Source organism: Ambystoma mexicanum, chromosome 4p, assembly GCF_040938575.1.
Source record: "Ambystoma mexicanum isolate Mex_15411 chromosome 4p, UKY_AmexF1_1, whole genome shotgun sequence".
Lineage (NCBI taxonomy): Eukaryota > Metazoa > Chordata > Amphibia > Caudata > Ambystomatidae > Ambystoma > Ambystoma mexicanum.
In genome coordinates this window covers 1,083,252,142-1,083,275,582 of record NC_090927.1, presented here as the reverse complement: position 1 = coordinate 1,083,275,582, position 23,441 = coordinate 1,083,252,142, and the positions used below count along the sequence as shown (strand labels likewise).

The window sequence follows — 23,441 nt, the reverse complement described above, 5'->3', positions numbered from 1 at the left end:
GTGGGGGGCGCACCTCACCGAAGTACCTCAAGTTGGCACACGATGTGGTTACGAGCGGTTCGTGCAGTCCGGTGTTCTTTCTCTGTGTTATGCTACTTACTTTGTTGTTACATTACACGCGTGGGCCTACAAGTACCAGAATGCAACACTGAAAACAAGCGCTATTGCGTGCTGCTCACCCGACGCGTGACCTCTTAAAAGAGAGAGGCGCCCCATGTTCAGTAACATCTTGACACCAAACGGACTGCTTCAGGGCGCTTTTCATAATTCCGATAACTGAGCCAAACAGGAGAGATAATATAACCGTGTCAAAAGGGCCGATCGATGGGGGTGCGTCCTTGGGAAGTTAACAAAAACCCAAATGACTGACTTTATTAGTATTTAAACCCATAAAATGATAGCCTGTAGGAAACAAAACAGTTTTGTAAAGTTGGCCCAGCGTGTCTTTTAAATGCTTTCGTGTAAAGTTTTGTGGCTCTCCCCCCATTAATTTGATTTTTAATTTATTTATGAAGTATTTATTAGCACAATACATAACAAAAAGTGTTTCCAGGCCCCACAAGACGAAAAAAAAGGGAGAGTGGGAGCAGGGGATATAAACAACAAGAACGGTCCTACTAGGCCTTGCCTTGTGACATTCGGATCGTGCAAGTGCAGTAACAAGGAGTGCAGGGGGAAGCAAGGAGGGGGTGGGCAGTGCTGGTCAGGGAAGGAGGCAAACATGTAGGGGGATGGGGAAAGAAGGAGGAAGGGCCCAGAGGCTAGGCAAGTGCTGGGTGGGAGAAGTTTGCAAGTGCCAGGGGGTGTCAGGGGTGGACTGCTATCTAAGGGCGAGGACAGGGTGGATCAGACTCAGGAGGGATGCACGTCACACCATAATAGTCAGGGAGGGGGCCCAGAAGCGCAGGACTTATTGGGGGTGTGCTGGTAGACTGGTCAGGGAGGGCCTGGTACTCTGTGTGACTCATAAGTGACCAGGCCGCCAGTCAGAGCGGCAGGTGGGCGTGTTGGCAAGGGAGCAGTTGGTAAAGAGCAGGGTCTTGGGAAGCTTCAGGAACTTAGGGCGCTCCAGCTCAAGTCTTGAGAGGGGCAGGGAGGCCATTCCAGAGGGAGGGACCTGCCGAAGAGAGGGATCTACCCACCACTCTCTGCTCAGAAAAACGCCACACCTCCTATCGGCATGAGGCAGCCAAACAGTTGGTTTCTGAAGCATTCACGTGTATTTTAACAGTGGCACTAAACACATTTTCTGCCAACCCGTGCTTTCAACAAGGACAGTTTGTGTACTGCGTTTTGTGCAGCATCACATCACCGCAATCGTGCTCGTTGTTTTCTTCTCGCATGCATGGACGGTGGGGTGCACCGGCTCTACTGGGACTCGAACCCTCCAACCACACAGAGGTTTTAGCCCAAGTGCAGCACTGCTATCTTACAGCCCAGGCAACCACGTCTCGTGAAATAATAGGATAGAAATAAAAAAGCTTGCACCGCCTATTCTCTCCAACAACATTTTGTATTCTACTCACTTACTGTCAGCAACAGAAAAGGACCGCGTGTGTTTGTGTGTTCCTCTGAACCATTCATGTACCAGCTCAGACTCGGAGCCTACAGGCGACTCACGCGTTTTTCACATCGCTAGCCTGCGTGGTGTGTTATTGTGTGAAGCACAGCCCCCTCGCACAACACAGGCTGCACTTACCACAGCTCCAGCGCATTCTCGCCCTCCCCCTCCCTGCAGCGAGGACATACTGATCAGCATCCCCGGGAACGGGCCCGGGAGCCCACAGCGACGCTGTCCCGTGACCACTCCATCATCCTCGTGACCGCATTGTTCTCCGGCCCCGAGGGCTGCCTGCAGGAGGAGGCGCTGGCATGGGAGGGCACAGCCCCGGCGGGGAAAATGTAAATAACGAGACAGCACAAGCAGGACACGCAGAGCTGGGAAGAGGAGAACTTAAACCCTAACCAGAAAACACTTTAGAAACTGATTTACACGTTTTCTGTTTTATTGATTACTAAAGTACCGATTTCACGTAAATATGATTGCTTAATTTAAGATCTCATAACACTCTAGCTTCGACCACGTAATTCATTCACATAGCGCTTCGACGCAATGAATTAGACCAGGAGGTGCTATATAAATGCAAGACAATCTTTCATGACCCCGTACACTTCCGGTCACCCTCAGTCTAGACTCTAGGGTGACCAGATTTAAACAGTAAAAAACCGAGACAGGGCAACTAACATAAAAGTAGGACTAACTCTTGAAAGTGGCTATCAAGGCATTGCACTTCAGTAGCGTATGGAGGAGAAAGGCGTTTAAGTGTTACTGTTTAAATAAACTCATATTATAATTAAATGATCACAAACTAACACTTTCTTAAATTGTAAAAAAGGCAGCATTTCTTCTGTGCGAGATTGTGCATTCCTGCCTGCCTGCTATGCAGACGCGTAGGCAGGATAGGGCCTGAGCAGGCAACACCCACCCAGAATCTGTTAATGCCCACTTAACAGTGCTGCATGGGCATCTACAGATGTTAATGTCACTGTGGTGGGCCCAACTACATTAGCTTCAAGCCCCACTTGTTGGACAATCCTGGCTACGCCTCTGGTGCTATGAAGACCTACTACAAAAAACCAGGACCGCTGCAGTTTCCAATGGAAACATAATCTTGAGAAAGGGGGACAGAGCACCAAATACCGGGACAGTCCCGGCAAAACCAGGACGTCCGGTCACCCTACGTCAGTCTCACTACACGCCCTCCATGATGCAGCAACAGTTTTGACATGGGCGTGGCCTGCGGGGTGCCACTTCCGGGCACACCCTGTTTGTTTGTTACAGGGTGAACCCAAGCCTGACAGCACCACAGCCTGGCAGGTAGAGAGGGCTATTCTGGTCCTCAAACCGAATGCAAATCCACAATATTCATGTGTCTGCTAATTTAGCTAGTTTAATTTCTTTTCTCCTCTATTCTAGATACTGGTGGGAAATTCATGTTAGTACCTGGTGGGGGCATGTTTTCAGCATCTCAGATAATGGGGAGACTCGCAATGGGGGTTTTACCACATTCTAAAGCCCCCGTTCCAAGCCTCCTCGGAGCTGGAGACTGCCAGCTTCTTCTGCTGGCTATCGGCCCCGGGGCTTTACCCTACTCGGTAATGCCCCCGCATCTCGGGGCTTATTGCTTAAATATTTTGCATTGCCTGCCAGTACGCCAGGGTTAAGTCTTGTTCAGGTGTTTTTGCCTTAGATTTATTGGGCTGGAAATCAATGGATGACTGTGACTGCAGTAGAACTATAACATTTTTGATTGAGGCTATAGATGATTGATTTAGTCACACCATCTCTTTGTAGTTCAATGTTTCAATATATCAATAGTTTTTATTGTTCACTAAAACGTTGAGGGTCTAGCATAGTCTTTCTTTTATTTCAATACCTCCATATTCGGTTTCCTGAAACAGCATCATCTTGTTTTACAGTCTCTGGCCGTGCCCCTCAGCAAGGGACCTGTGCTAACTGCTGCAGAACTCCATTAATTCTGCTATATTTTAGTTTTAAACAGGCAGTGAAGGAACAGCTTCTGCACCAAGCCAAGTATCTGTATGACTCCTGTGATTGGGCAGCGCCCAGGTGGCAAGGCAAATGAGAGACACACGACACATTCATCATTTTGGAATGCATTAGACCGCACAGTAGTGAATGCAAGTTATCAAACATACACAACATCCCTGCTTCCATCTATCTCCAATTTATGCGTGGGCAGTGGTTCAGTTAATCGCCTCACTCCCAAAGAATGGTCCTGTGGGAATGAGGTGACCCCATGAACCGACCAACCCCCCAGCCCTGTTCTTCCCACCGCTGTGCGTCTTATCGGTTAAGCACCACTCGGTAAGGGCCTACCATGGCTGTTTCACCGTCAAGCGCTGAAGCTCGGCCCTAAACTAGGATGAAAATCACTCTACTGGTGTCACCAAATGTTTGGAACCAGTATACACTCAATACAATGTGCCAAATCTACAAGTGCAGCTTAATACTATCCTCACGCATCGTAGCCCAAACTTAGGGGTGGGTGGGCGGGGAAAACAACAGGATGAAGACCGCTGCCCTGCATCCTCCGCAGTGCCACGACTCAGGTGGGCACACCGGAAGCAAAGAGTGGGAGTGCTGTCCCAGATCCCCTTTTACAGGAAGCCCGCGCCCAGCACTCCGCACGCCAAAGACTTCCGGTGCCGAGCAGCAGCACACACCAAGCTGCACAATCAACTGCCAGGCCAACCATGGCTCAGACCATGCCGAACCGGACACGACATGAGAACGACTTGTTTTTCAGTGCCAAAAACATATGTAACTATTCAATAGTTTGACAAGACCACAAATGCTGTTTTTTCACCTATTGCAGTGAGTCCTGAAGAGCATAGAGCAGGGTTGTCCAACTCCAGGCCTCGTGGGCCAGAATCCCGACAGGTTTTCTGGATATCCCTCATTCATGTTCATGAGATAAATGTGCATACAATGATTTGGGCCCCTAAGAGTGGGATTTCTTAAGGAAGCGTAAAGTTACTACATTTAACATTATATACTTTTGGTTGACCTTGACATCAGCAGCCATGGAACGGCATTTGATGCAGTGAATGCATGAACGCAGCATTCCGAACACAATACACCAAATCATACCGGAAACCCTACCAGCGGATCTAGGTTTGCCAAGATAAACTATGGAAGACCCCAAACAACATGACGTTTTATGATACAATAGCATATTGGTGGGCCTGCTGTTGGGAGCAGAGTAGGAGAGCAGGGACATGCATTGGGGGGGGGGATAGGCTTATGCAATGGGGGCAGTGGTCCAGAGGATCAACCTCTGCTGCTTTGCCTTGTTTTGATTCTCAATAGAAGGCTCGCTCCCCGTCCATGATGAGTGAGGGCAGGAGACACTGTGTGGGTGACAATACCAAGCGATTTGAGCTACACGGGTTTTGGGCAACATGGTTTTTGTTTAGGTTTTTTCGTCTCCCATCTTGTCAGCTATTTATGGTACCTCTGCATGACAGCAACGCCGGGAGAACATTGCAAACAGATGTCACAGACTCTCTAACATAAAGTACATGTAAATCCGTGTGTCCTGGGGCTGGCTGCTATTTCCAACCCTACGTTTTTACTGCCATACTTTTCCAATTTGGAAACAACTGTTTACGCCTTACAGGAAAGTCTAGTTTCAATGGAACTTCCTAACTGACGGGCAGCACAGGCGCCCCAGTATGACAGAAGACATTTTAGAGAACAAAGGGCATTTACCACATTTTATTTTTCAAACTAAAAGCATTTTACAGGAAGGATGAAAAGACAACATTGTGACATTATATAATGCATATTTGTATACACTACGCGATAAAGCAATGTAAAGTGGTCTTGTATAGCGCCTTTCTGCTAATAATGCTGGCCTCGCTGCTCATGGCTCGGAAAGAAAGGAGGGCAGGCTGTGTTAGTCAGTAGCTGGAGGGCAGATGCAGAAACCTGCGGCATTGAAAGATGCAGGTCGGAAGTACCTAGTACCTGTGTGATCAAATGAAGATATCCATGTTGGGTGCAGTTTGTATGGACCAGGCAGCTTAGCCTAAAGTGCAGCCCCCAGACTGTGAAGTGCAACAATTGACAGAATGTTTAAGACTTTATGCTCATTTATCTACAGTGCCAAAAAAAAACCACAATGTTGGTCTGGGGGCGCAGAGCCACCTGCCCGTACCCGCAGACCTTCTGGATCAGCGACAGCCGGTGAGTGCCCGAAGGCCACTTCGACCAGCCACCACCAGACGGCAAGCAGGGACAAACAAAACCGAGCAAAATTGCCAATAAGCACCATAACAGGTGACACAATTATGGGCAATAAAGTGAAGTGGACAATGACAACTGCCACAACCTAGAAAAGGGGGAGAAAAATACAGTCATTTAAGCAAAACATATCTGATAGCATTAACAAAGGGATGGGAGGGTGGGAAATTGCATGGAGGTGTAGCGGGGTTGCCGTTGGCCACCGGGGAGGCAAGAGTCTGTATTGTGGCCTTGTGAGCTTTTCATAAGCTCTGTAACCTTCCGGCAGGTCCAGAGTAGGCTGGACCTGAAAGCACCCCTTGCTCCCGGCGCCACACCAGGGGTCACATTGCCATGGAGATGGGGCACTTGAAGCAGGGCACCCGCTCCTCTCCTTCTGGGAGGACGGTGCAGCCATGCGCACATATGCGCCACCCCACCTTGCCTCACAGGGCAGAAAGGACACAGTGGTGAGGGCATGGTGGTGTTGTGCACTCCAGAACCATCAGTGCTCAATACACCTGACTTGTCTCTATGAAAGCAACTACAGGCTATTGCTTAGTATGTATGCTCTCTTGTCAGTTATTGGCAGCCAATACCTGATGCCAATTCAATTCTTACGGTCAACCTCTGGATATGACGGACGAGCCCCCTTTCCAGCACTGAACAGGCCTATGCCCACACAGTGGATTTCCCATTCTAAAATGTTGGCAGCTAAATTATTGCCTCCTGTGGGCAAATGCAAACCATATAAACACAAGGCACTTAAATGGGAGCAGTTAAGGTCATTTAAGTAATGCTTCTTTAGCCGGAGAGGACTAGCTAAAGAGGTATTCTTGTTAACGTTGCAGAATGTGCTTATCCGTCATCCCCAGGACCCTAGCCTTGGGCTACAGTGCAGACAGGTCCCCGAAGGTCCCCTCATGTGGTCTCTTTAACCATCCGCACATTTCAGCACTGAGCCCTTCAGAACTCCAAAGCCTGGCAGCTTTTGTTTCCATTGGGACACATTGAGCTGTGGACCTCGCACACCTCGTTCTTTGTCTTGCTGACAGAGTTTGATCTGTTAGTGGATCCCGAGGTTGAGCCTAATTTCTCCAAATTCTCTAGTTGTAATGCTATTCCGGTGCTAATATAGCGCCATACTTTCTCTGCTTCATCAGTGTCAATCACAACGCCCCGCCCCCAGCACTCAATGCACCAATCACGTAAAATCCGCGAGGGTGACTCGCTAACATGCGCTCGAGAAATCCAGCCACAATCCCTCCACTTGTGCAAGGACGAGAGGCTTCATCGATTTGAGCCCAGTGAGCCGGCGGCCAGGACCCTTTGATCTGCTTCCGTACACCCCCGCTCCCCTTTGAAGCTCGGCTGCCTAATGATGGGGGGCATTTGTCATGCTCGATTTACGACCCTCTCGGTGGAGAAGCGCAGGGCACGCTTCTGAGCTATGGTCTCCACACGACTGCCCAATGGTCAAGAGGTAAACTAAGACAACCAACGGAGATGGCCATCCCCACCCCCACTAGGCACGTGGTCTATCTAGTCCAGCGCGTGGATGTTTTCTTTTTACAATCTCACTGACCCGACTTATTACTGAAATAATGGAAATGCCATAGACGCCATACCCATACACTAATTTGCAATGTGCGAGAGGCAACTGCACCAGCAAAGACGCATATAGATAAGAACACGAGTTTACCTACCAATGCACACATTTAAGCACACTCAGTGTTGTGTCTTTTTAACTAATGGATATGCAATACCGTTTGAAGTTGTGAAAACATGCAAGCAATCTAGCTTAACAGGCGACCTGATTATTAGGTCAATAGAGAAACAAATTGGGAATTGTTTGAGTTGACAGAACTATTACATTTAGGGCCACATGAAGAACATTACCCAGGTCAAATCTCAATCTCTCTCTCATATATATATATATATATATATATTTGATATTTATACCGCGCACTATCACCACACCATTCAATGAGAGTAGGTGTGATTTTTTTCAGTCAGTAGTTGTCATCTGCGGTTGTGTGAGGCGAGTGGTGTAGTGAAGTGCGTGCAGTTTGTTGTGCAATATAGGTATGGTTGTGTTATGTTTAGAATTTGAGAGGTGTAAGCAGAGGGATGATATTTTTAGTGGGTTGGTTAGTGGTGGCGCTCCATCCTTCCTCTTTCGCTTTGGCCACCTGTGATGCACATCCCTGCTAGGGTCGCGTACTGGGGTGTGTTTGGGGGTGGGGGGTGTCTCCCTCCTATATTCTGTAGGCTATTTAGTTGCGAAGCCTCCTCTACCCCCCATGCCCTCCTACGCATATTGTTAATGTTAATGTTAAAGGACATTTGTACCGCGCACTATCACCACCGGAGTGGTCCCCTGGCGCTCTGGCGGCTCTGAAAGAGGAGGGGAGGTTGAGTTAGTGGGAGGAAGCAGGAAAAGTGCAAGAGAGCAGTGATGTGCTGTTGGCGGCCTGAGCCCGGTGGGTCCTTTGGCTGAGCCTGGGGTGTTTACGGCCGGTAGTCGTCGTGTACTGTTGTGCAAGACTATGTGTGTTTTTGTTTTGCTGTTGCAATGTAGTGAAGTTTGTGGGTTTGTTGTGCTGTAGGTTTTGGTTGTGTTTGGTTTGGAGTTTGAGAGGTGTATGCAGAAAGGGAAATTGTTAGTAGGGTTGGTTAGTTTGCGTCTCTATCCTGAATTGAGGAGCTCGGCTTGCGTATTCTCCCCTGATGCGGCTCTGTCCTGATCTGGGTCCGACTGGCATACAAGGTTCCTTATTCCTCTGGCCCCCGCCTCTAACATGCTCTCTCATAGCTCCCCTTATCCTCCCTTCATACTCCTGTGGCTAGTGCACCTGCCAATGTCAGCCTCTCAGGTAGTGTGGTGATTGCCAATATCTCGACAATTCCACACCATTGTGGTACCTGGTGGTAACTAAGGGGCGGGACGAAAGTGTTGGTGGGATTGTCTGGGATAGTTGACTCGGTCTCCATGCCGCCTGTGTTCCTGTCTATCCGGTGTCACCCATCCAGGTGCCGTGGGAGTTACCCTCTCGGGTCGGGGATGTCCGTGTCCTTTCCGATTTAGTCATCCTTTTTCCAGTTTTGGTTTCCAGATTTAGTCTGTGGTGTTGAAGAGCCAGGTTTTTAGTGATTTCCTGAATTTTAGGTGATCCTCAGTGTTTCTCATTTCTTTTGGGATGTTGTTACAAGTTTTGGCGGCTAAGTGGTAGAAGGAGGTGCCTCCAAGTTTTTTCTTAAGGTATGGTTTGAGTTCCAGGCAGATTTCGTTGCTTGATGGGAGGGGTCTCGTTGGTTTGTAGACTTATTTTCTTTTCTAGGAATTCTGCTCCTTGTCCGCCGATTGCCCTGTGCGTTATGCACATTGTTTTGAAGGTGATGCAATGTTTTACTGGGAGCCAGTGTAGTGTTTTTAGGGGTGGAGTGATGTGGTCTCTTCTTGATAGTTTGAGGAGTAGTCTTGCTGCTGCATTTTGGATCCATTGCAGTTTCTTCAGGCGGTATTCTGGTATTCCGGGGTAGAGGCTGTTTGCATAGTCGATTTGTCACATGTCACAGATAATGGACTTCTACAACGCTTTGTCCCCTGGTATAGCCCGGCCTGCAGTCACCATCTCTTTCCTGGGCCCCTTGACAGGGGAAGGGGGCAGTGGGACCTCTTCCTTGTGCCCTTGACCTACCTGATCCCTGTGGTTTTTCTGTTTGGTCGCCACTCTTTCCCCTTAAATTCTTATCCCCTCTGTCTGTGGTTCAACCTAGGACACTCCCATCTCTCTCGTTAGCCTCTGTTAAGGCCCTCCATGGGGACCCAGGTCTCCCTCCCACTCGCAAGTCTCTCCACCTCCCTGTACTTGTCATGGTACACTTTAGTCCTGCGTCTTGCGACATGTGTGTTCATCCCAAGGGGGGTGGGTGTTGCTCATTCATTAATCTTTGTCCGGTTCGGAGTTGAACAGCCAGTTTTTTAGGAGTTTTCTGAATTTTAGATGGTCCTTCATGCTTCGTATTTCTCTTGGGAGGGAGTTCCATGTTTTTGTGGCTAGGCAAAAAAATGCTGATCCACCAAGTTTTTTCCTTTTGTACGGTTTAGGTTCTAGGGTGATGTCGTTGCTGGATCCGAGTGTTCTGGTCGAGTATATGTGTGTGTATGTATATATATATATATATATGTGTGACCAAGCTACGAGCAGTAGCGAAACGCATCATCATTGATGGACTTCCGTCGGGCTGGGCAAGGTATGGAAGAGTTTATGCTATTTTTAACAAATTGTTGATTAAAGGAAATTTTTAAACTTAATTCTTTTGGACTGCGGTATGATCTGTGGAGCCCAATTTGTGTGTAATTGATAAATGATACTTCAATCCGGGAGAGCGGTGCAGAACTATGCCGTCTAGTCGGCGCAGAAAAGTTTGAATATATATGCTAGGACAACTAAATACCTGGTTTCACCCGTATTAGGGGTCATCAGTGCAGTATAGTCCCGACAGCCTTGTGGTTGGAGCATTTGGCCATGTTTTCACTAAACCAAGAAAGTTATGGTGGGTTTAAAAAGGTTTGGAAAAAAAAACATTCACCTGGAATAGGAAACTGATGATCCCTACTCAAGGAATAGTGCGCTCAAAAATATTATTGGCTAAAACGATGGGCAATAGTCTAAAACATACTTTAAACATATTTTGAATGAAAGTTCCTATGTAAACACTTTGAGCAAACGAGGCTCAAAGCGTTTACATGGGAGCATCCATTTTGCCATTTCAAGCAGCCTCCTCAGCTCTGCCCTGGTGGCACTAAACAAGCAGTAAGAGCCCCCTACTGGGAGATTTTGCTTACTGCAACCAAAGCAGAGCTGAGGAGGCTGCCTTCACTTATATTTTACGTTTTCGGTGCTCCCCAAGCCCAGGGAAGCACAGAAAACATAAAATGAAGGCAAAAAGCAGAGGTGCAGCAATTACAAATACAACATTGTTGTATTTGTGATTGCCGTGGTTGGAAAACCAGAGAAATCATAAATACAACAACGTGGTATTCTGACAGCGGCGGCCTTTGCGTGGAGTCTCCTGGGCTCCCCCAACCCTGAGGGAGTCCAGGAGACTCCAAGCGAAAGCTGCCACAGTCAGAATAACAACGTTGTTGTATTTGTAAATACTGCAGCATTTACAAATACAACAATGTTGTATTTCTCACTGCAGCGGCTTTCTCTTGGAGTCTCCTGAACTCCCTCAGGGTTGGGGGAGCCCAGGAGACTCCACGCGAAAGCCGCCATAGTGCGAAACACAGCGGCATTTTGAAACACAACCGCGTTGTGTTTCTGCCTGCAGCGGCTTTCACTTTGAGTGTCCTGGGCTCCCCTCGGAGGAGCGTGAGAAACTTGGAAAGAAAACCGCAGTTTTTTTAAATACAACAATGTTGTATTTATGTTTGCGGTAGCTTCATCTTGGAGCCCAGGGGCCCCACTCTAAAGCTACCGCAAACATAAATACAACGTTTTAAAAGCTGCGGTTTTCTTTCTAAGTTTCTCGGGATCCTCTGGCTAGGAGGAGCGCAAGACACATAGAAAGAAAACCGTAGCATTTTTAAATACAACAACGTTGTATTTATGTTTGCGGTAGCTTCAGCTTGGAGCCCAGAGGTCCCAAGCTGAAGCTACCACAAACATAAATACAACGTTTTAAAAACTGCTGTTTTCTTTCTAAGTTTTCCGGGCTCCTCCAGCCCAGAAAACCTAGGAAAAAAAACGCAGCTAGTGCTTATTTAAAAAAAGAAATAAGCACTTACCCAGATGCAGCTTTCCTGCCTGCAGTCTCTGGTCTCTGTCCTCTGGCTCCAATGAAGCAAAGCCGCCCAGTGGTAGCTTTTGTTTATTACAGCTGGCTGGCTTTTGCTTCATTAGTGCTGCAAGGGCAAGCACAGGAGGCATCCATTTCACAAAATGGATGCCTCCTAGTGCTTCCTATTTTTAAGTTTGAGCTTCATTTGCTCAATACTTTACATAGGGACTTTAAAAAATATATTTTTAGATATATTTTTGATTATTGGCCATCTTGTTAGCCAATAATATTTTTGAGCGCACTATTCCTGGGTGACACCGGGTATGTAGTTGCCCTGGCAGCCTTGCAAATGTTGTCTTGGGTTGATTAAGCTGTGTATAAAGTAGCACTGGCCTCTTAGACAAAGATAATTTCCTGGAGAATAAGGTTTGCATTTGAGCTCATTTGCATACCGACAATGCCTTGCTGTTGTATCTCAGAACTGGAGGTGAACTTCGTGACGTTGTGGAATGTGTGACTTGGCTCAAATAGACTTTCCTATTGTCACATTTCAGGTGAAAGGGATTTTTTGAAACCTTTTAAACCCACCATAACTGTTGGGGACAGAGACACAGACACACCCACACACCACCCCAAAACTAAAGGGAAAATACAAAAGGGCTAAAATGGACTGGGGCAAGAAAAGGGGCTGTTGAAAGAATAGGAGCTAAACGGGACTTCACCGGCAATCTACAAGGTGGAGTTAGATGTGGAGGCGACGATTTTGCAACTCATCCCCAGATGAAAAAGATCTACATCAAATATTGCAGGTTCTCAATCCTCCCTTTGATCAGATTCTACAGGGCAAAAGTGACACCAATAATCCTCTATGGTTTAGAGGCTAAGCCCCTACTTTGGAGAACAAACTGGGATAAGCTAGAGTCACGTATCTGGAAGAAAGTCTTAGGTCTGCCAATGAGTACATCATCTTGGAATCTGAGGTTTGAACTGGGCCTGAACTCTCTAGACTCCTTAGCAAGTTGGAAGCTGACATTATTCTATCAGCAGATTATTATAGCAAAACATGATACATTGTTTAGTGATGTCAAAGTTCATCTAGAATGTTCGAGATCAGAATACCTAAGCCAACTGGAAATAAAAGTCAAGGAACTTTTGTTAAAACTTGACTTAAATCTAGAGACCTTGATTAATAATCCTCAAAGTAAAAACTGCTGGGGAGTTGGGAGACTGGATTAAAACAATCGCAAAAGTTAAAAATGGGATCTCGTCTAACGCCTTTCAATCTGTCGATAAAAAATTGGGGTCTATAGCAAAATATTTGATTAAATTTCCAGACAGCCAGGTTAGGAACATCTTTCTCAGGAAAAGACTTGAACTTACTACCTGTCGGGGAGGTGCTTGCAAAGCGAAAGCAAGAGGAAGAAATGCTTAAACTGTGTAAAATATGTGAGACCCCCTTGAATCAAATGTTACAGCATTTGTTAATGGAGTGTGAAGGAACCTGGAGTTTGAGATCGACCTTATTCAGAAAGCACGTAAGGAATGAAGAAGTGCTGATCTCTATATTTTTCTGGAACAGAATCATCTCTGGACACGAAACAATCTTGACATTTTCTGTAGTTGAACTACTAAAAGAATGTAGAATTATTCACTAAAATTCATCTACTATCTAGAATATCCTGTTATACAAATATGATTACTGAGCAAAGAGTAGGAAGACGGAATAACCTGTATGCAGTGATATCATAAGTTAAGAGTAGGTTGTTTAGAAATGTGGTTTATAGAAAAGAGACTGCAGAAATGTTATGTTAGTGGCGTTACAGTGGTGTAAATGTGTTTTAACGTTAATGCTCTGATATTTTTATGTTGTTTTTGTTAAGGTTTTGTAAAACCAACACAAATAGAAAAAAAGAAAAGGGGCTAAATGGGTCTGGAGGCAACAAAAAGGGGCTGAAGGGAATGGGGGATCAACAAAAGTGTCAAACAGGCAGGCCTGGGTGCAGTTAAAAGGGTTGAGGGGAAGCTAAAGGGGCTAAATGGAACTGGGGGTGAAGGAAAGGGGCAAAACAGGCCTCGGGCAGATAAAGCAGTTGAGGGGCAACAAAAGGGCATGGACATATGCTAAAGGGTGATGGGGCAACAAAAGGGGCTAAATGGTCCCGGGGTGAAGGAAAGGGGCAAAACAGATCTGGGGCAGCTAAAAGGTCTAAGGGGCAACAAAAGGAGCATGAACAGGGGCTAAAGGGTGATGGGGCAACAAAAGGGTTGGGACAACACAATGGGGCTAAAGGGGGAAAGAACAAGGATTAAAGGGGAAAAGAACAGGGCTAGGGGTAACAAAAGGGGCTAAATGGGACTGGGATCAAGGAAAGGGGTAAAACACGCCTGGGGGCAGCTAAAAGGATTAAGGGGCAACAAAAGGGCCATGAACAGGGGCTAAAGAGTGACAGGGCAACAAAGGGGTCTCGGACAACCAAATGGGGCTAATGGGAGCAAGAACATGGATTAAAAGGGGCAAGAACAAGGGCTAGGGCCAGCAAAATGGGCTAAATGGGACTGGGAGGGGCAACAACAGGTAGAAAACGGGTCTGGGTTAGGTAAAAGGTTTAAGGGGCAACAGAGAGGGCTACATTGGACTGGGGGATCGAGAAAAGGGGCAAAATGGGTCTAGGGCAGCTAAAGGGGTCGGGGCAACACAATGGGACAAAGGGTACTGGGAGGAGGGACAAAGTGTACTGGGAGGAGAAACAAAGGGGCTCACTTATCTTTTTTGAATTCGCTGCTGCCTCACTGCACCACCAGGAAGTGTTCAAGTCCTGTCCCAGCCAATCCATGAGTGGTTGGGGCGGGACCGGAAGACAGGCAGACCGCTCCTGTAAGTGCTGACGGCACACTTACAGGAGCGTGTCTTTTTAATTTTTTAAAATATATCATCAAAGGAGTGGGTGAGCACTTGGTGGAGCTCGTGGCTTGCCCGTACTTTGGGCAGGCACTGGACTGAGGGGTGGGGCAAGGGGGTCAGGACAGAGCCCTAGGTGGGGCTCAAGCTGATCCGAGCCCCGCCAGACTCGCCCAGCTATACCGAGCAGCCCATAAGCAAAGTGATGACATCATAATGACATTGCATATGGCATCACTCGTGACATCCGTGACATCCGGAGTGACCTCACTGGAAAATGGAGCATGCTGAAGACTCACAGATGACATCTCGTACCGTGGACAAGTAAATGCAATTGTACATTCATTTCTGGCAATGCAAAAACATTCAATAAAAGATTAATTTGAAAAAAAGCTGTGGGTTTTCTGCTACTGTGTTACCGAGAGATCTGTGAATGATGCAATTCCGGGGTTGCCTATTGGCCTCGTGTCCACTCATTGCTGTCAACATGTTGCATGCCATGACATTTAGATTCACATTTTCCATCATAATTATATTTATTTTTATTTGTTTGACTTGTTAGAAACCACTTGCAAACTTCTATGTCGGGGGTCTGCAAACGTTGGCCCTCCTGATGTTTTAGACCACAACCACCATCAGCCCTTTCCAGTAGTGAGGGACCAAGGGAGTCAGAATCCAAAACACCTGGAGAGCAACGCGTTGTATTTGCCTGTGCTGGGTCCTGAAAGAGACAAAAGCGGCAAGGGAGACCGTATAGCAATGGGGGGATGCTGGGGGTACAGCATTGCCACATCTGCAGCTGGACCGAAGTTGCTTTCCTGGGGATTTGGGCTGGGTACTGCCATGTGTCTTAAGTTGTCCGTGGCTTTTCAGGTTCGTTCTCTAGGCAAAGTCTCATGGTGCCAATTGGCAAACCCACATTTCTCTTGAAGGACATGGTGTGTTCAGGTGCATGGGGCGTGGGGGGTGGCGGGGGTGAGCGGGGGCGTCTTCCACTACCGTAATGTTACAAGAACCACAACACACCCCTCCCCCTGAAATGTAAAACCAAGTAGCATTGGATGGTAAACTTTTCTTTAATTACAAAATAGCAGAATCAAAAGAATAGGACAAGTACTGTATCAGTTAAAGGTTAACCCAGATACCTGTAACCCCACTACTATGACTTAATTCGAGTTGCTAACCTACTACTGGTGTTATAAAAATGTCTTACCAGGTATGCCTTCAGCCGCTCGACGTACACGCACTCTGTGTGTCCTGTCAATGAAGTCCCCTTAAAAGCAAGCATTGGCAAAGCCAGCATTCTTGGCATTTGCCCGGCACTGCTATTAGATTCCAAGGTACTCACATTTTGCAACTGCTACCATCAATGGTCAGTTAATACCACTAGTGCTGTGCCTGCCAAGTGGCTTTCCCATACCTGCACAAAAGCCCAAATTGTTGGTATTGCCAATGCTTGTTATGGATTGGCGCTGCAACATTGGCAGCGCGCGACAGGAATGGGTTGAACAGATCAAGAGTACTGGACACTGTTGAACTGTTTGTTTTCAGTGGTACATAATGGCAGAATTAGAGTGAAACGACTAGGTACACTTGGGCAACATAAGCTGGGGTGGGGGGCATTACCGGTTGGGTAATGCCCCTGGGCCATAGTTAGAAGCCTGAGCGAAGCAACGGCTGAAACGTAGCCTTACCGGTAATGGTCCCCTCCAAGGGTTATATTGCCATTAGTACCAGAGCACGCCATACCAGGGGGCGGGGGGGTTTAGAGGTACAACAATGTGCCAACAGGCTCTGCCACTTCACAGCGAACGTTTCAACTTGTCAGAAAAATCTGAAAGTAAGCCCCATAAACCTTACGAGTTTTGTTCAAAGAAGCAAAGAGGGTTTTGAGCCCTACGACAACAATGCATGCTTGCACGTTTGAAGCAGGTGGAACAAAGCTTTTGCAAAGATGGCAAAAAGTCGGGAGGGAATAAATTCGCTCCCCCACATAGGCCAGTCTTCAGAAACCGTTCATGGTAAGGCCTGTGGTCATCAGAGCTCGGGTGGTGAGGGGCATCACTAAACTAAGAGCCCACACGCTCCAAGGATGTCAGTCAAAGAGGCCACAGCACCTGTCAGGGGAGGAGTGGGTGCTTGTGCCACCGCTGTGGGCGACTCTGCAGAACAAAAGCCTGCTTGTTCGAAGAGTGCCACACAGCAGAAATGCGACAGATAATTTTGGAATACTTGGGGGTTTTGTTTCACCTCTAGAGGCTGGTGGGGGCCGGGGGTGGGGGTAGACCTCAAGTGGGCCAGCACTATCTGATAGGGCTGGCCTCCACATATAGAAGGGGGGGAGGGGCCTCCAGTCATGTGGAGCGCTGCACACGACACGTGTGTCGGATAACATCAGCTGGCCTAGCCCCAATGCTCTGCACATGCCGGCCGTCACTGGATTGGGGGAGGGGGGGCTCTCTCTGCTGACAGGCTGAGGGAAGGATCCGTCAGAGAACGTTTAAAGGGCTGCTCCAATATCCCACTGAACGGGGAGAATGCGGAACAGTATCTCATGAAATAATAATGCCTACAACAAAACCTGCCACGTACAAAAGAAATGTGTACTTACAAGGCCATGTGTTAAAACAGTTCGATGTTGATTTTTTGCACAACACATGTTAAGAAAAAATAAAGAAAACAAACAAACTATATATATATATATATATATATGGAAAACAAGAACTGCAATGCAATTGCGCGGTTCACAGCTGCACTCCTCCATTTAGAATCCAAAGAATCACGTTTGGCCATCATCTTCGTGTTAAAAGTCCTTCATTGTTCAGTAGGTGGACACATGAAGAAAACAAAGACACAATTACGCGTTTCACCCAAACCGGGCTTCGTCAGATTGTGAATGAAACAATGGAATTCCTTTGCATTTAACCTATGACTCATCAATGCTCTCCTTGGTTTAAAAACACTAGACTGCTACTTCATTGCACTCTCATTAGCCTCTGAGAGCGGCCAGGTTGAAAGTCCCTTAGGCTCTAATATCAACATGTTATCATGTTCTGCTCCCTTTGTTTGCTGATATACATTGTGCATATGATGTATAATCAAACTCATTCATTTTAAGTGAACTGTCATTCTGAAAATATTGCTGTTTGAAAGTTATTCATTTTACTATGGTAGCTAAACTGATTTCATTGCTCAGTCCTTTACCTTAATAAAGTGCAAGGCGCTAGTACTCGATGCATCACTGCATTCATTTTGCTATGGTAGCCATACTAAAGCAATTACTCAGTGCCAATACCCTAGTAAAGTGCTGGTACTCAATAAAGTGCTACGTACTTGCTGAGTTAAAATGTTTATAATCTACGCACAAACTGTCATCTGTAGGAATGCAGTAATCGGCATACAAATATGTATATTTATATTTGCCGGGAAATTTACTATTCCGCTTGATGTTATTTGTTGCAATCCATGTAACTTTATATCGAGGCTCACCAAGGGTGCAATCGATTAACCTCACTATTCTTGGTAATGGGAGTTGATATTAATCTGTTTACTTTCAAGGAATATTATACATGTTCATTACTGTGCATGCTATATTTGGTGAAGTGCTTCGTGCCTTAGATGATTTCAAAGGTAAAATTGCCATGACTTTCTAAAAAATGTTCAAGAACATATTATAAAGTGCTCAGTGCATCAAGGATAATAAAGCGCAAAGTTGCTATAGTACTCTTAAGATATCAATCATAATATATATTATATGTCACATTTTTTCCCCCATGTACACAAAACCATCAGTGCACAGATTTCATACCATAGTTTGTTGTCTTGCCTAAATTATACTTGTCTTCCCAATACCAGAGGAGGTCTAGTGTTTTTATGGGATCCATTGTGTCCAAAAATTGTGATTAAAAACATAGATACTGTGCACGGATTAGTGCATGTACCTACACCTCACTTGCTAAAAACGTATCAAAAAAACATATCAGAAAAAACATACATTATAGTTTAAAAAGTTATTAAATCCTAGGTATCATGCCAATAGTTGTTCAGTTTGCGGCCCCATTCATTGTTAAGTTTTATTTTCATAATGCCAGCCATTTGTTGTGAAATGTCCATATTTTCACTCTAGCATCTCGCAATCGCATTTGTTCTTGAGATAGACAATACGTGTGTAGTCCTTAAACTCATTCTCCTATAAACGTATAGAGCTCCTCATCCTTGTTGTGTCCTCCCGGGGATTTGGTATTATATTCAATTATGTATCTACTTTCCAATTGGCATAACTGGCGACATTTGTGATGTCATCTTTGATGGCGTGGGTGTTAGTCTTAGCAGCGCACGGTGGTGGCGCGAGTTATGGTTGCTTAGCTTACCATAACTGGCGAATTTCAGGGGTTTTTCGGTTTTACTTGGAACCATAACGTCCCTTTAACAAAGTTTTTTTCACCAAATTTCATAGGTTTTCAGTAGCGCAACTTAACCATAACGTCCCTTTTAACAACGTTTTGTCACTGAATTTCATAGGTTTTTATTAGCGCAACTTAACAATAATATCTCTGAATTTATGTACATGTAACATAGAACATACTGAACCCACCCTACTGAATTTGATGTCCGCAAACTCTATAATGTCCGCGGACATATGCAGACAACAGCACCACTACCCAAAAAGTCTCCAAGATTTCTACTTGCAGCTGCATGCATATCCATATGCATGAACACAAACTACAGGTATGCATATTTTCTGTATAGTACATGTACAAGTCTTAGAGATTCATATAAACAGATTAACTGACTTTTAGTTTGTATAATCTATAAAATGAATTTACTGTCATTTTTTCCATCTCCTAAAATAAACTGTCACTTCCAAACCTAGCTGCTATTTAATTTCTTTTTACACACACATTTTCAAAGCATACTGAACTAACATATTTAAAGTACAATATAAAGATTTAACATACTCAAACAAAATTGCATGCACACAGTATGTTCAAATATCAAACAACAATACTTGTACAAAAACATAAAAATGCATTTATTTATTTACTTATATTTATATAGCGCACAAGCAGCCCATGGCATTGAAGCTATGTTACTTGCAAGAGCTTAGTTACAGGAATAGTGGTATTCGGTGGTACATTATGAATTCCACAAGGCATAGAAATTATATTTTGGTTGGTACAGTTAGTCATTACAAAACAGTTTATGCATTAAGAACATATGATATGTATTCAACTGGTGCAACGTATGTGAATAAGATAGTTTTCATGGTTTTGAGGAAGGCGCTGAGGGTCAATGTCTATTAAAAAAAATCAATGTCTAAATTAAAAACAGTGCTATATACAAACAAAATTACTAATTTGTTTCCTTTACAATTGCAGTGAAGACCATTCTCCTGAAAAGAAGCAGCCGAATTTGAAGTACAAAGAACAACTAAGAAGAAACCTGCTCATTTCAGAAAAAAAGTAAGTTGAATACCACCATAATATTTGTACTGTTATTCAAACCCAATGTAAGGTTAATTAATGCTATTTCTGTGCCTAAAAATAGAGATTGTGCACCATTCTATCCACAAATCCCCATTTCTCAAACAGAAATTTACAGGCAGAATGGCACACAAATTCCTATTTTTCGACACAAAAATGACCGAACTCAGCCCCTAGAATTTTGATATTATAGAATAAACAACTGTTTTAATTGTATAAATTTAGATTTTGTATTTGTACTTCTCCACACCATTAGCTTACTTTCTACTGTCATCTGAAGCCCAGTTTAGTACCACATGAATTCAAGAATGCCCATCCCAATTAGTTGTAGTTGCCCAATGCACAATCACACACCATTACATACATCTTTATCATCGTACTCAGACACTCATGCACACAGCACACATACATTGCAGAACACCCCAACCCATAAGACCCTAAAGAATGCCTACCAAAAATCAAGTCCATATAAAGCAACGCAGAAGCAGAGCAAATGAAAATAGAAGTGTCCAAAACAAGCATCCATCTCTAGCAGAATTTATAAAAAAAACTTAAAACAAAACAGCTAATACAGTCATTTAGCAAAACAAAACAAGCTTCAAGTACAGAAACTTTGCCTCTTCTATCAAAATGTAAAACGAACCGGAAAACAATTAACAAAAAATCAGCTACCACTACAGATAAAACTACTCATATAAATCTTGATATAGTGCAAAGTAAGCATAACCAAAAAAGTATTTTAGCAAAAATGTTCTGTCACAGAGTCCTTCAAAATCTTATAAAAACAGTAGAGAAATCAGGCTCAACCCTTAAAACCTATTGTAGGAAATTAATTTTAGAAGCGTTGATAGACAGTGCAATCCTTCTCAAAGAAAGTTATTGTTAAACAATACGAAACCACTAACAAAACTAATGACTAAATTACAAAAAAGACTTCTCAATAAACAAAATGTCAACAGAAATAACTTCTTAAGTATCTGTGGAGGTGAATGGAGCCACACTACGAGCACAGAACCATATTTTAATGAAGAAGCATACAAACAAAAGCAAACAAATACAATTGCCATACATAGCAGTGGACGAGGTTATGAAAAAGTTAATAATACCATAATAGAACAAGAAATACTGCTTACAAAAATAGTACCAAACCATTTGTGTGTATGTTGCCGTAGAACTTTTTATAAAAGGAACACAAAAACTGTAGACCTAACATACAAAATAGAAGACAATGAAGATTCTAAATGGTTTGAATTAGCTCTCTACCTTATAGCAGAAAACAAATGCGAAGTAACTGACCCCTTAATACTTTGCAGTTACTGCACTACAAAACTTGACAACAACCAAACTCCTTCACGTGCTATCACAAATAATTTGGAATTATTTCCATTACCAAAACCCCTACAACAACTCAATTAATATGAGAGCATCATAATTCAAACAGTGCACCCATTTCAAGCAATAACACGCCTTCAACCAAAAACAGCAAAATTACCTCTCTCTGAATTAGTGAAAGGTATTCGTGGAAAAGTAGTGTATTTACCATTTAGTTCTAAAAGAAAATGTGCACACTCTAGGAGCAATCTTTAATTATCTTAGTAAATGGTGTGCCTACAAAAGACAAAAAAAACTGGCAACAACTGGTAGATTTACATAAAGTTAGACAAGCCTTGCAATATCTAAAAGACTATAATGAATACTACAAAGAAATTAATATTGAAGAAAACTTGAAGGATACCACTGAAATAATTCAAGAGACACAAGAAGCTGGTTAATTTGAGCTACTAGATCCTGCTACAATATCCAATACTTTAGACCATTATACAATTCCCCCATTGCACTCTAATGACACCGTAGAAGATGCACTACAAACATACCAAATGAGTCAAACAAAATAATCACCAATCAGCATATGGGAAAAAAAGTATAGAAGCACGTGCTTTTCTTCTACTCTTTCCTACTGGCAAAGGAGGAAGGTACGATGATAGACCTATTCAAATAACAGCATCAGAATACTGCTCATTACGGATGTATTCTGAAGATCCCAGATTTAGACAAAATGTGGAATACATATTCCACCTACTCTTTGAAAGTGAACTAGCAACTTTATGTTACGGAGTTGCACACACATTAAAATCAGGATCCCACTTTCAAAATATGTCAGCTACACAATTATTACAAAAAGTGCAACAAAATGATGAGGTTTTACAATCAAATATTACAAATCTATTAGCAAATATGCGTGGTACTAAAGAGTACTGGTTTCGACGTTATGGAGATGTACGTTGTATGATAAGAAACCTTGGCCCACCCACTTGGTTTGTTACATTAAGTTGTGCAGAATATGCCTGGGAAGATTTACGTGATTTCCTACGATTTGAAGACTCCTTGTGCCCACCTTGGTTAGGCCAGGGTGTTTGAGGGCTCCCAGGCTTTGAAGACGCCTCTCGTGCCCACCTTGGGGAAGTCCGGGGTGTCTGAGGGCTCCCGGGCTGTGCAGACTCTGCCAGTCCCTCACACTGGCAAGGCCACTCTGAGGGCTTCCAGCTGTGAATAGTCTGCCTGCCCCCTGCTTGGGTAGGTCAGTGTGAGGGAGGGATACCAGGCAGTGCCCACCGCGAGTCGCCCGCCTCTTCTTCTGATCTTTGCTGCAGGGTGGCACTGCATCACAGGATCGTTGTGAGCTGACTGTTTTGACACTCACTCCACCTGGAAACCGAAACTGGAAAAAAGGATAACTAAACCGAAAAGACACGGACATCCCTGACCCGGGAGAGTAAAGCCCACGCACGGCAGATGGATGGGTGACACCGGATAGACAGGAACACAGGCGGCACGCACGGAGACTGAGTCAACAAACCCAGACAATCCCACCCACACTTCGCCCGCCCGCTAATTACCGCCAGGTACCACATTGGTGTGGAATTATCAAGATATTGGCAATCACCCCACTACCTGAGAGGTTGTCATTGGCAGGTGCACTGGCCACAGGGGTATGAATGGAGGTTAAGGGGAGCTATGAGAGAGCATGTTAGAGGCGGGGCTAGAGGAGTAAGGAACCTGTATGCCAGTCAGTCCCAGATCATGACAGAGCCGCAACAGGGGAGACTACGCAAGCCGCGCGCTTCAATTCAGGATAGAGACGCAAATTAACCAACCCTACTAACAATTTCCCTTTCTGCATACACCTCTGAAACTCCAAACCAAAGAAAGCCAAAACCTACAGCACAACAAACCGCACACACTTGACTACATTGCAACAACAAAACAAAAACACACATAGCCTTGCACAACAGTACACGACGACTACCGGCCGCAAACACCCCAGGCCCAGCCAACGGACCCACTGGGCTGAGGCCGCCAACAGCACATCACTGCTCTCTTGCACTTTTCCTGCTTCCTCCTACTAACTCAACCTCCCCTCCTCTTACAGAGCCGCCAGAGCGCCAAGGGACCACTCCGG

The 23,441-nt window shown here is 44.9% G+C and overlaps 1 protein-coding gene across 1 annotated transcript in view; it reads right to left on the bottom strand.

The window, feature by feature from the left end:
* Positions 1–23,441, bottom strand: part of SASH1 (SAM and SH3 domain containing 1) — a 673,306-nt gene that overhangs the window by 437,402 nt on the left and 212,463 nt on the right. The window lies entirely within an intron of this gene.